This window comes from Mus pahari, chromosome 22 (genome assembly GCF_900095145.1).
Source record: "Mus pahari chromosome 22, PAHARI_EIJ_v1.1, whole genome shotgun sequence".
Lineage (NCBI taxonomy): Eukaryota > Metazoa > Chordata > Mammalia > Rodentia > Muridae > Mus > Mus pahari.
Window position 1 is genome coordinate 37,842,675 of NC_034611.1, and position 9,881 is coordinate 37,852,555.

Consider the following 9,881-nt stretch of genomic DNA (forward strand, 5'->3'; position numbering starts at 1 on the left):
AGGCGACAGAACAAGGTCCCCAGGCAAACAACAGATTCAAGGACAGAACCCACATCAGTTGTTGGGGGGCCCCCCATGAAGACCAAGCTGCATGCCTACTATAAATGTATGTGAGGCCTCAGTTCAGTATGTTCTTTGGCCAGTGGCTCAGTCTCTGGGAGTCCCCAAGGGTCCAGTTTAGTTGACAAATATATATATATATATATATATATATATATATATATATATATATATATATATGGAACATTTCACAAACTTGCACGTAATCCTTGCAAAGGGGCCATGTTAATCTCAGTATCTTTCCAAGTTTAGTTTATCTGCTGCCAGGGTGAGCACTCCAGTCGCCTCTTCATTCCATTGCCATCATTTCACATCACTAATTGTATTTCTATTGTGTTTTATATGAGGATATATTACTATATCATGATCCAATAGTTTTAAACACCTAAATTTCATTTATCCATATTTGATGTCCTATAAATAACTCTTTTTTTGTTTGTTTGTTTTTTTGTTTGTTTGTTTGTTTGTTTTTTGTTTTCGAGACAGGGTTTCTCTGTATAGCCCTGGCTGGTCGAACTCCGAAATCTGCCTGCCTCTGCCTCCCGAGTGCTGGGATTAAAGGTGTGTGCCACCACGCCTGGCTCTATAAATAACTCTTAGACACTCCAAAACTCTAAGAATGTTCCACGACATACTATTTTTCAATGCTACATGGCATGTCAAATGAATACCAAATCCATCTGTATCATCAGTAGGTTTTCTCAAGATTACCAGCACTGGATAAAAAAAAAAAAAAAAAAAAAAAAAAAAAAAAAAAAAAAACAGAGTAAGGTTATTGCTATTTTATACTTTCCATTTGATGGGATTCAGAATCACTATGGAAGCAAGCATGTGAATATTTCTTTGAAGAATTTTCTAGAATAAGTTAACAGAGGTGGGAAAATCTAAACTTAATGTGAACCAAAAAGAGAAGGTGACTCATCAGAAGTATTCCCCTCTCTCTCCTTCCTGACTGAATCAGCTAGCTGCTTCAAGCTTCTGATACTACAACTTCCCCAAAAGATGGAACATACCTCAAAATAAGCCCTGTCTTCTTCAAATTGTTTTTATCAGGTATTTTGACCTAGCATGAGTAAAGCATCAAATACATAACCAGAATAGGAAACGGAGTCAAGAAATGATTTTCTTAAGATACTAATGGCTGTTTCCACGAATCACACAGAGTTCTAAGGATCCACAAATTTACAACTTTGATGCTCTATGTTCTCAAATATCCTTATTCTATAGTAGACTTAGAAGCTCATACTGTGAACTTAATGACTCTATATGATTTAAATGAGGTCATTCCTCATTAATTTTGTTCCATAAACTTTTTTTCGTCAAAATAGCAAGAAGTATCCTTCAGTTATTGTCTGGAAATTGTTTTAGGAACTTAGGGAACTTCATATTTAAGAGATTATCTAGGAATCCTGTTGCAATGGATAAGTAGGTCATAAAATGTTGAATTTTCTCAACGAGTTAATAAACTCCTTGCAGTGGTGAGCAGAACTAAATTCTTGTCTATTTTCTTTGAAATAAGATATCTCATAGGTATGTACCTTAATCATAGCACAGGGCATGTAAATATTACCCATAATTCCATCAGGTGAATGATCTAAATTTTGGAAAAACTCCATCTGAAATACACACCTTCTCTTTGACTAAGTCATTCTACTCATTCGCTTTTCCAGAAATCTGTTAATGATGGTTATTGAAGATCTCCTCCTCGTTCAAAAAAAAGTAGTAAGTAGGTGATCGAGCCAATAAAAGTTCAACATCTTTCCAAGTGTTGTTAGAGATAGCATTTTACACGATCACTCAATTTTATATGAAATCTTATGCAGAGATTGAGCTATACATATCTTATTGTGTGTTAGATTACTAAGTAATAAACACAGCTAGAACAATACAAATACTTTTTACAAATTAATCATATAGTGGTTGTGTAAAGCACTTTCCTACTTCTCCGAATTTCTTGGCATAATCTTAAAATGCATATCTTTCTGTTTTTAGTGTAATAAATCTGTAAGCTCTCCAACTTGGGATTATTAATAATGGAATGTTTTGTAGATTGCAGTTTTAAAAGTATGAGAATTCAAAACTAATATATTCATACATTAAATATCACGTTTTTTTTTTATACTTGCTATAGATTTCTCATATAAGTAAATGATTAGAAATGTGTCTGGGACTTCATTACCCAGTGTAGATGCAATGAATAAGACTCAACATTGAGATGTTGTGTCTGGATAGTGAGAATACAGCAAAAAATCATATGAATATGGTAGGAATACAGTGTTGCTGAGTTGGCACAGATGCTTAGAAAAAGATGTTAATTCCAGGAGGATTGTAAGTAGGAAAGGAGAGGGTTAATGGTGGAAGCCTTGCAGGCAGATGGAGAACTTAAGAACATACTGAGCTGGGATTTTAGCAGAGTGTGGAAGGTGACAAACTAGAGACTTAGAGCAGAGGATTTCCAGACAGGCTAAAGAACAAGAAAGAAATGACAGTCTGTGGTGAGCCTGAGGGTTTGTGTTGAGATGAATCGGAGAAAGTGATTTGAAATGAAACCGTAAGGATAGATTGAAATTACAAAGTCTATAATTTTACTAAAGCAATTGTATTTTTTTCTTCTGCCTTGGAAACAGCAAAAAAAAAAAAGTCATATTTTAGGTACTAAAGAAATAACAATACACAGCAAACTATCTTAGTTTATCCTACCTGCTATTTCCTAATGCCACAGGGTCTTTAGTAATTTGAAAATATGAACATTTATTTATCTCAATTTTAGATTCTTTGAGTCTAATATTGAGATGGTGTTCTGTTTTGCTGTTCAGTCTGTTTTGGAGAGATCTCAGAAAGCTAGAACAATACCTCTCTGGATGTGCTTTTATAAATATATCTCTTATTCATCAGGGAGAGCTCTCGTAGTTACATGTGTCCTGGAAGTCCTCTACTTGATTCTAGGACTGTACATTCTAATATAAATTTTGAAGAGATATGGTGAACTCATAATAATTGCCTTATAAAATCTAAACATTATTTTAAATATTGCCCTGGTAAAGGAACTGAATGGAGAATGTGATAATGAGAGAATTAAAAAAAAATGATTATTTTATTTTTCTCTTGCAAAGTTATAAAATTACTTATCATAGAGAGTAAGAAGGTGATCCTATTTGAGGATGAACTCACCATTAGTTCTTAGTTCATGATCTTCCAGAGATAGGAAGGGAAAGGTCTTAAGAGTCACATGCTAAAAATGACAATTATCAACTAGAGCAGAGTTGGTGTAGTGACAAGCTGGCTGGAGTAAGGGACAGGAAGAAAGAACCTATGTGTGGAGAATTTCTTATGTGGGAGGAGCTTTACTCAACTCATTTGATCAACCACTAAATGTTTACCAAAAAAGAGCAGTGAATATTCATGTCAGGGAAATTGACTTTTGGTCTACGAATTGTTGTGATATCTCCATATTTTAGCATAAAAAAAAATCTAGATCAAAGAATCTAATTCCAACAAACCAAATAATAAGTAAACATGTAAATGACTTTTAAAATCAGGCCTGGACTAGGCTTAAGACATGATGTCCTGTGACTTATTTGAATGCACACAAGACATGATATGTTATTAGCTGCAAGATAAGAAAAGGGGGAGATAGAAACTGGGTATGCAGTTTTAGGGTTAAAAGATTTCCTACAAAGTGACCAGTTTCCTTCTTGTCTGAAAGTGTGGGATGCCCTTAGGCCTGTCAGCAGCATTTGTTTTGCCAGAGGCCAGAGTTTCCAGACATGCATAAGTCAAAATATTTCCAGGTTTGAAATGGCTAGAGACCAGGGATCCCAGAGGCTGACTTTTTCTTATCTCTTTTCCCCTAAGGAAGTAACACTTTTCTGTAACCCACACTGAGGAGGTTATTAAAACCTGGAGGCACCTGAATACCTGAGATGGACATGGGTGTGAGAAGCTCAAATTCTCACCCTTACAAATCCCCACTTAGTAAAGCCTTATAAATACCACCAGAGCTTCCCTCAGTGGTATCCCACCACTCAACCACTACCTGCCTGTTGCAGAAGATTTCTGCCTTTCATCCTTCTTTTATGTTTCCTATAATAAAATATATTTTCTACATCTCGTCCTTTGCAGTCCATGAATTTCATTCTTTACGTTTGCGAGAAAAGTCATCCTAGTTATGGAGAACAGCTTGGAGCAATTCTACTGAAGTCAGGAATGGGGTGGGGACGGCCACTATCCTCACTCCCTTTCAATACTGTGTTCAAAATATTATCTAGAGCAGTAAGGCAAGGGAAGAAAATTAAATGGCTATAAATGTGGGGGAAACTATATTTATTTGCATTTGACATGATACTATATATATTAGATATCCTCAAAACTCTACCAGACAGCTTCTGGAGATGATTACTTTACAAAAATGGCAGGAAACAGAATCAACTATCATAAATCAAGGTTTTCTATACACCAAGGACAAACATGAGGAGAAAGGGATCACAGACACACTCCCATTCGGAGTTATCTCAAAAAATGTAATAACATACCAAGGAATAAACCTAACAAGGGAATGAAGTGCCTCTACAATGAAAATATTAAATCTCAAAAAAAAAAAAACCATGCAGAGAAAGACACTAGAAAATGGAAAATTATCCTAGATTAAAACCCCTGTAGGATAATATTGTGAAAATAACTGTTTTACCAAAAGCCATTTAAATAATCAATGCAATCCCAATCAAAACTCCCATTTCATTCTGGACCAGATAGTCAAATCAATTTGAACAACCCTAACAGTGCTGAAAGAATCACTGTGCTAGATTTTAAGATAGATTACAAAGTCATTGTAATAAAAACAATATAACTGTCACAAATTTAGGCATTTAGACCAATGGAACAAAATTGAAATCCAAAACATGAGTACATATAGCTTCAGCCATTTAATATTTATAAAGATGTCAAAATATAGGTTGAGGAAAAGAAAGCTTCTTCAAAAATTTGTTCATGGATGAATGTCCTTAGGCAGTATGAAATTAGACCATACCTATCACCTTGCACAAAATCTAATTCCAAGCAGATCAAAGGCCTACACATGAAATCTGAAACAGCTAAACAAAACACAGACAGTATCTTAACCCTAACCCTAACCTTAATCCTAGCCCTAACTCTAACCCTAGGAAATGTCTTTCTGAATAGTACTTCCTTTGCCCAAAAATTAAGACTAAATGACAACTAGCATTTCATATAATTAAAAAAGCTGCTGCAGCGTTAAAGAAACAATTAACCCAACAAGGAGATGCCCACAGCATGTAATAGAATCTTTTCCAGCTATCATCTGACAAATGATGAATACACAGAATAGATAAAGAATTCAGAAAAAGAAAAAAAATCAAAGTATGTGTCTGGAATCTAGCTTATAGTTTCAGAGGTTTATTCAATTAGCATCATGGCAGGAAACATGGAAGTATGCAAGCCAAAATGGTACTGGAAAAGGAGCTGAGAGTTTTACATCTTGATGTGTAGGCATCAGAAGGACTAGGGTTACCTTGCACCTATGAGATGTCAAAACCTGCCTCCATGGTGACACACGTCCTCCACCAAGGCAATCATTCTAATTATGCCGCTCCCTATCCCATAATCTTTCACACACCTGAGTGTGTGGGAGCCATTTCTATTCAAACCACCACACTAGTGAATAGGTAGAATGAGAAAAGATCATTTTGAGTATTGCAAGCAGACCCAGGAAGACAACTCTCCCATGTGCTTTTTTTATCAGAGGCCTCTAGCTTCAAGAGGTCAGATGTGAATATGTATCTTTGCCCAATTGTAAAACAAGGAAATTAAAAAGAACCATTGTTGGGTTAAGGTATAGGGAAAAACAGAAAGAGCCATGGCCAGGTAGAAGTCATATGATAGGGGAAATGAGGGAAAGTGGCCCTCTAACTGGAGGAGGGTAAAATAAATATAATATAGACGAAGGGAGAAACACATAATATCAGTAGAATATTTGAAAAGGACATAAGCAATCATTCAATTTAATCATCCACCAAAAAATTCTACAGAACATATAAATTTGCATATAAATACACATACAGTTTAAATGAAATTTTTTTCTTCTGAGCTGACAATGGTCCCTCTATCGAGCCAAAGCAAGCTAACAAAAACACCAAAACTAATCGGAAGAACCCTTCTTTTGAGCTGTTGTTCAGTGTTATCCAAGAGACTCCAAAATATTGCAAATTATTGCTTCTGCTTTTAGTTGCCCCCAAAGGTGGAAGTAAATCGTCATTGCTGAAGACAACGTGCACTTTAAACACAAGGCCCAGAGTCCCCCTAAATTGTCATTATTCTGAATGCCATCTCCTGGAGGATTAGCCCTTATGATATCAGAAAGGACCACGCAAGCTTCCAAGAAGGAAAGCCACCAACAAGCTTAGAAGTAAGCTGTAAATCACAGTAACTACCAGCATGGGAAGATGTGTGCAATTGTGGTGAATTGGTATGAATACATAACTTTGTGGTAACTGATAGTTATATCAGTTCTGTCTTTAATTATATGTTATACCCATTTAACAAGGAAATCTTGCTTAGTCCTGAAGTAATAGTCAACTGCTCAGGAGTAGTGAAGTCATAAATGTTGGAAGCAACAACAACCACTACTTTAATAAACCAACATAATACCAAACCACATTCTAAATATCTGACCTTATACCCACAGATGAGTGTAGACCTCACCTGTCATCAAAGAAAATTATCTTTGCAACAATCAGAGGCCATTACAGAAACCCATAACCAATCAAAATACAGAGGTGTAGAACCACTGTTCAAATGGACACTCCTACAAAACATCTCTTGTACCTCAGGAAACATCGCAGAGGCAGGGATGGAAAGATTGTAAGTCAGAAAATCAGGAAGATTGCTTTGAGATTGTGTCTCCTAGCAGTTTCAGAAGGTACAGTCATACAGTCTCACCAACATGACTGCCCAAGCACAAGCTAACAAAAGTGACACCAATAACTAAACAATCAGACAGAAAAAACTCCATGAAATTTCAACTCTGTACTCTAAAGAGCTACAGGCAGCTAAGAAATGCTGAGAGGCGAGAAATAGTTTTCTCCATTGAAGAGTATACCAATTGGCTGTCCAATACCAAATGCACAAACATGTAAACATAGATACAAATAACATTACGTAAATAGATTGTATTATATTTAAAAATATGTACTTATTTAGAGATATGAATATAGCAACAATTAATTTTTAAAAACAGGTCATGAATTTGGAAAAGCACAAGGAGGGACATCTGGGAATGTTTGGAGAGAGGAAAAGAAAGAGTAAAATGATTTGATTATATTATAAACTCAGAAATAGAAAAAATAAAAAAAAAAGTAAGATGAGATTCAAAGAGTCACTGACGCAGTGTAGCCTTGGTAGCTATTAAGTTTCCTGAACCCTAGCTCTCTGATCTAAACCAAACTGAGTGTGAGAAAGGCTCTATTGCATTGAAGGACACCCCAAAAGTCCTGCATCATTTTTGGTGCATTGATTATGAAGCTGAAGGAGGATGAGCACATAGTACATTCTAGTTTGTCTGCTTCAATAGCTCCTTGCTGCCTTTCTCAGCTATTGGACGCAGCCATGATCCATCCACCTCTTCTTTCTCCCTTTGTTCTTGTCCCCCCTGTGAATTTGATGAGATAGAATAGTAGTCTTTCTGTCTTCTTTGAGATGGCTGTCCCATTGTGTCTTAGAGCCCTTGCTTTTATTTTGATATAACATTGACAGACTAAAGAATAAGAGTACCCTCCTGCTGCCTCTTTGGGTGCTCTTTAGCTGTTACTGTATTGTCTAGATTCTCTACTATGTTCTCTAGAATAAGGGCATTCAAACCCATGTTGCACGTGGTAAATCACAGCATGGCTCTTCTAATCCAGGCAGCCTGATTTCTGGACCTCTTTAAAAGGCAATCTTTAAAAGAGAGTTCTATCATGCTTGTCTGCTATCTGGACTGAGAAATATAATATGGAGATTATGAATTTATGACAAAGGATCAGATAGAACTTTTAAGAGAATACTAAAGTCTCAGTCCATAAGGCAGCCAAGACACGCTCCTGCCAAATTACATAATCTATAGAAACTGAATCCCATGACATTTAAGGTTCAGAATATATTCCAAATGATTTTGAGGAAATATGATTGGTTCAACATGAGAAGATTAAAATTAAGCAAATAAAAATGCAGGAAACTCATAAAGGCGTTAGAGTATACGTCACATAAATTAGAGTGGAATAGTCTGATAGACTACATTCCTTCATAGGTAAGATAAAGGACTGGATAAAGAGAACTCAGGTCATTGTGACTAAGCATGCTAGGTCTAATAGGCTTTAGAGGCCTTATTTCCTCACGATGGTGACAGAAGGGGGAAGGAAGCATGGAATCTACAAAGGGTATTCTGCCAGGGAAAAGGCAATGGAGATAAGGAAAACACTCCAATATATGCTCCTTTGAGCTCAGAGAAGGGTAATATGGCAGCCCTTGTCTGTACCAGGTTGATCCAGACCTTAAAGAAGAACATGCCTACTGTTTTCTTCACCCAATCCTGATATACCATTAGACTAGAGGATTTTAAAATTGCCTTTTGCTAGGCGGTGGTGGCACATGCCTTTAATCCCAGCACTCAGGAGGCAGAGGCAGGTGGATTTCTGAGTTCGAGGCCAGCCTGGTCTACAAAGTGAGTTCCAGGACAGCCAGGGCTACACAGAGAAACCCTGTCTTGAAAAAACCAAAAAAAAATGCCTTTAGTGGAAAATATTAATCTTTATATTATAAAGATATTATATTATTATTATTGTATTATATATAACAATATATTTTATTATAATTATCCTGCAACTTGAAATCTTTCTAACTGGAAAACTACAAAGATTTTTTTCTTTCAAGGTGCCTGCAACCACTTACAGATACATGCTGAGTGTAGGTATAGGCTTTCAAGTAGTTGGTCACCCAAATCCATTAGACTCTAGTCTAATGGCGGAGATGTTGTCTTTCTTGAACAAGAGTGCTAGCGGCAGTGTACCCATGACCTCATAAAGTTTAGAGAGCAGAGAATGACTCTTCAAAATCAATCATTTCATTCTGATGGGGAGAAATGTCATCTGTCTCTTGGAAGTTTCTGTTCCCCATGTACAACCTACTAGGGGATATGACAGAGCCCAAGCAAGGTGGGTGCTTTTGTTCAACATCGCATCCCTAGAGTCAGCTGAAATTCTGTTGTTCAACGTACACAACAGATTCTCTAGCTTCTGTCTCCTCTGATCCTCAAAACAATAATTTTTTTTCTATCATCTTCAGTTTTATAGAGGAACAAATACTTTTTGTGTATGTGTTACATACTGGTAAATTGTTGCGTGTTATTTGATCCACTAAAAATACTGGCTCTGGAAATGACAGGGAATTGGGCCTCCCAGTTTAGACCTAAGCCTGTTCATCTCCAATGTGTGTCCCCAAATCTTGAGTCTGGTAACCTAACTATCACAGCAAGAAAAAAAATAACAACAACATCAACAAAAACAAAAGTAAACGTATTGTGTCCTGAAAAACAGTGACAGAAAAAACATTTCCAAGAGAAATTACTAGGGTCTATCCCATGATATAAAATTGCCTTTAATAAAATCTGATAATGAAAAGTTTTCATAGAGAAAACTGAAATTAAAACTTTTGTTGATCAGTACCCCATATGAAGTCTTATGAAGCCTTATGATGACTTATGAGTCCTTATGAAGTCTTTCTTTAATAGATAGTACCAGTACCAATTTCATGATGCTTTGATCTTCATCTGT

At 36.2% G+C, this 9,881-nt stretch overlaps 1 non-coding gene across 1 annotated transcript; it reads right to left on the minus strand.

The window, feature by feature from the left end:
• Positions 1-232: 232 nt before the first annotated feature.
• On the minus strand, positions 233-336 carry LOC115063019. The gene has a single exon (XR_003842902.1). It is a non-coding gene; the product is annotated as a U6 spliceosomal RNA (small nuclear RNA).
• Between the last annotated feature and the right edge of the window lie 9,545 nt (positions 337-9,881).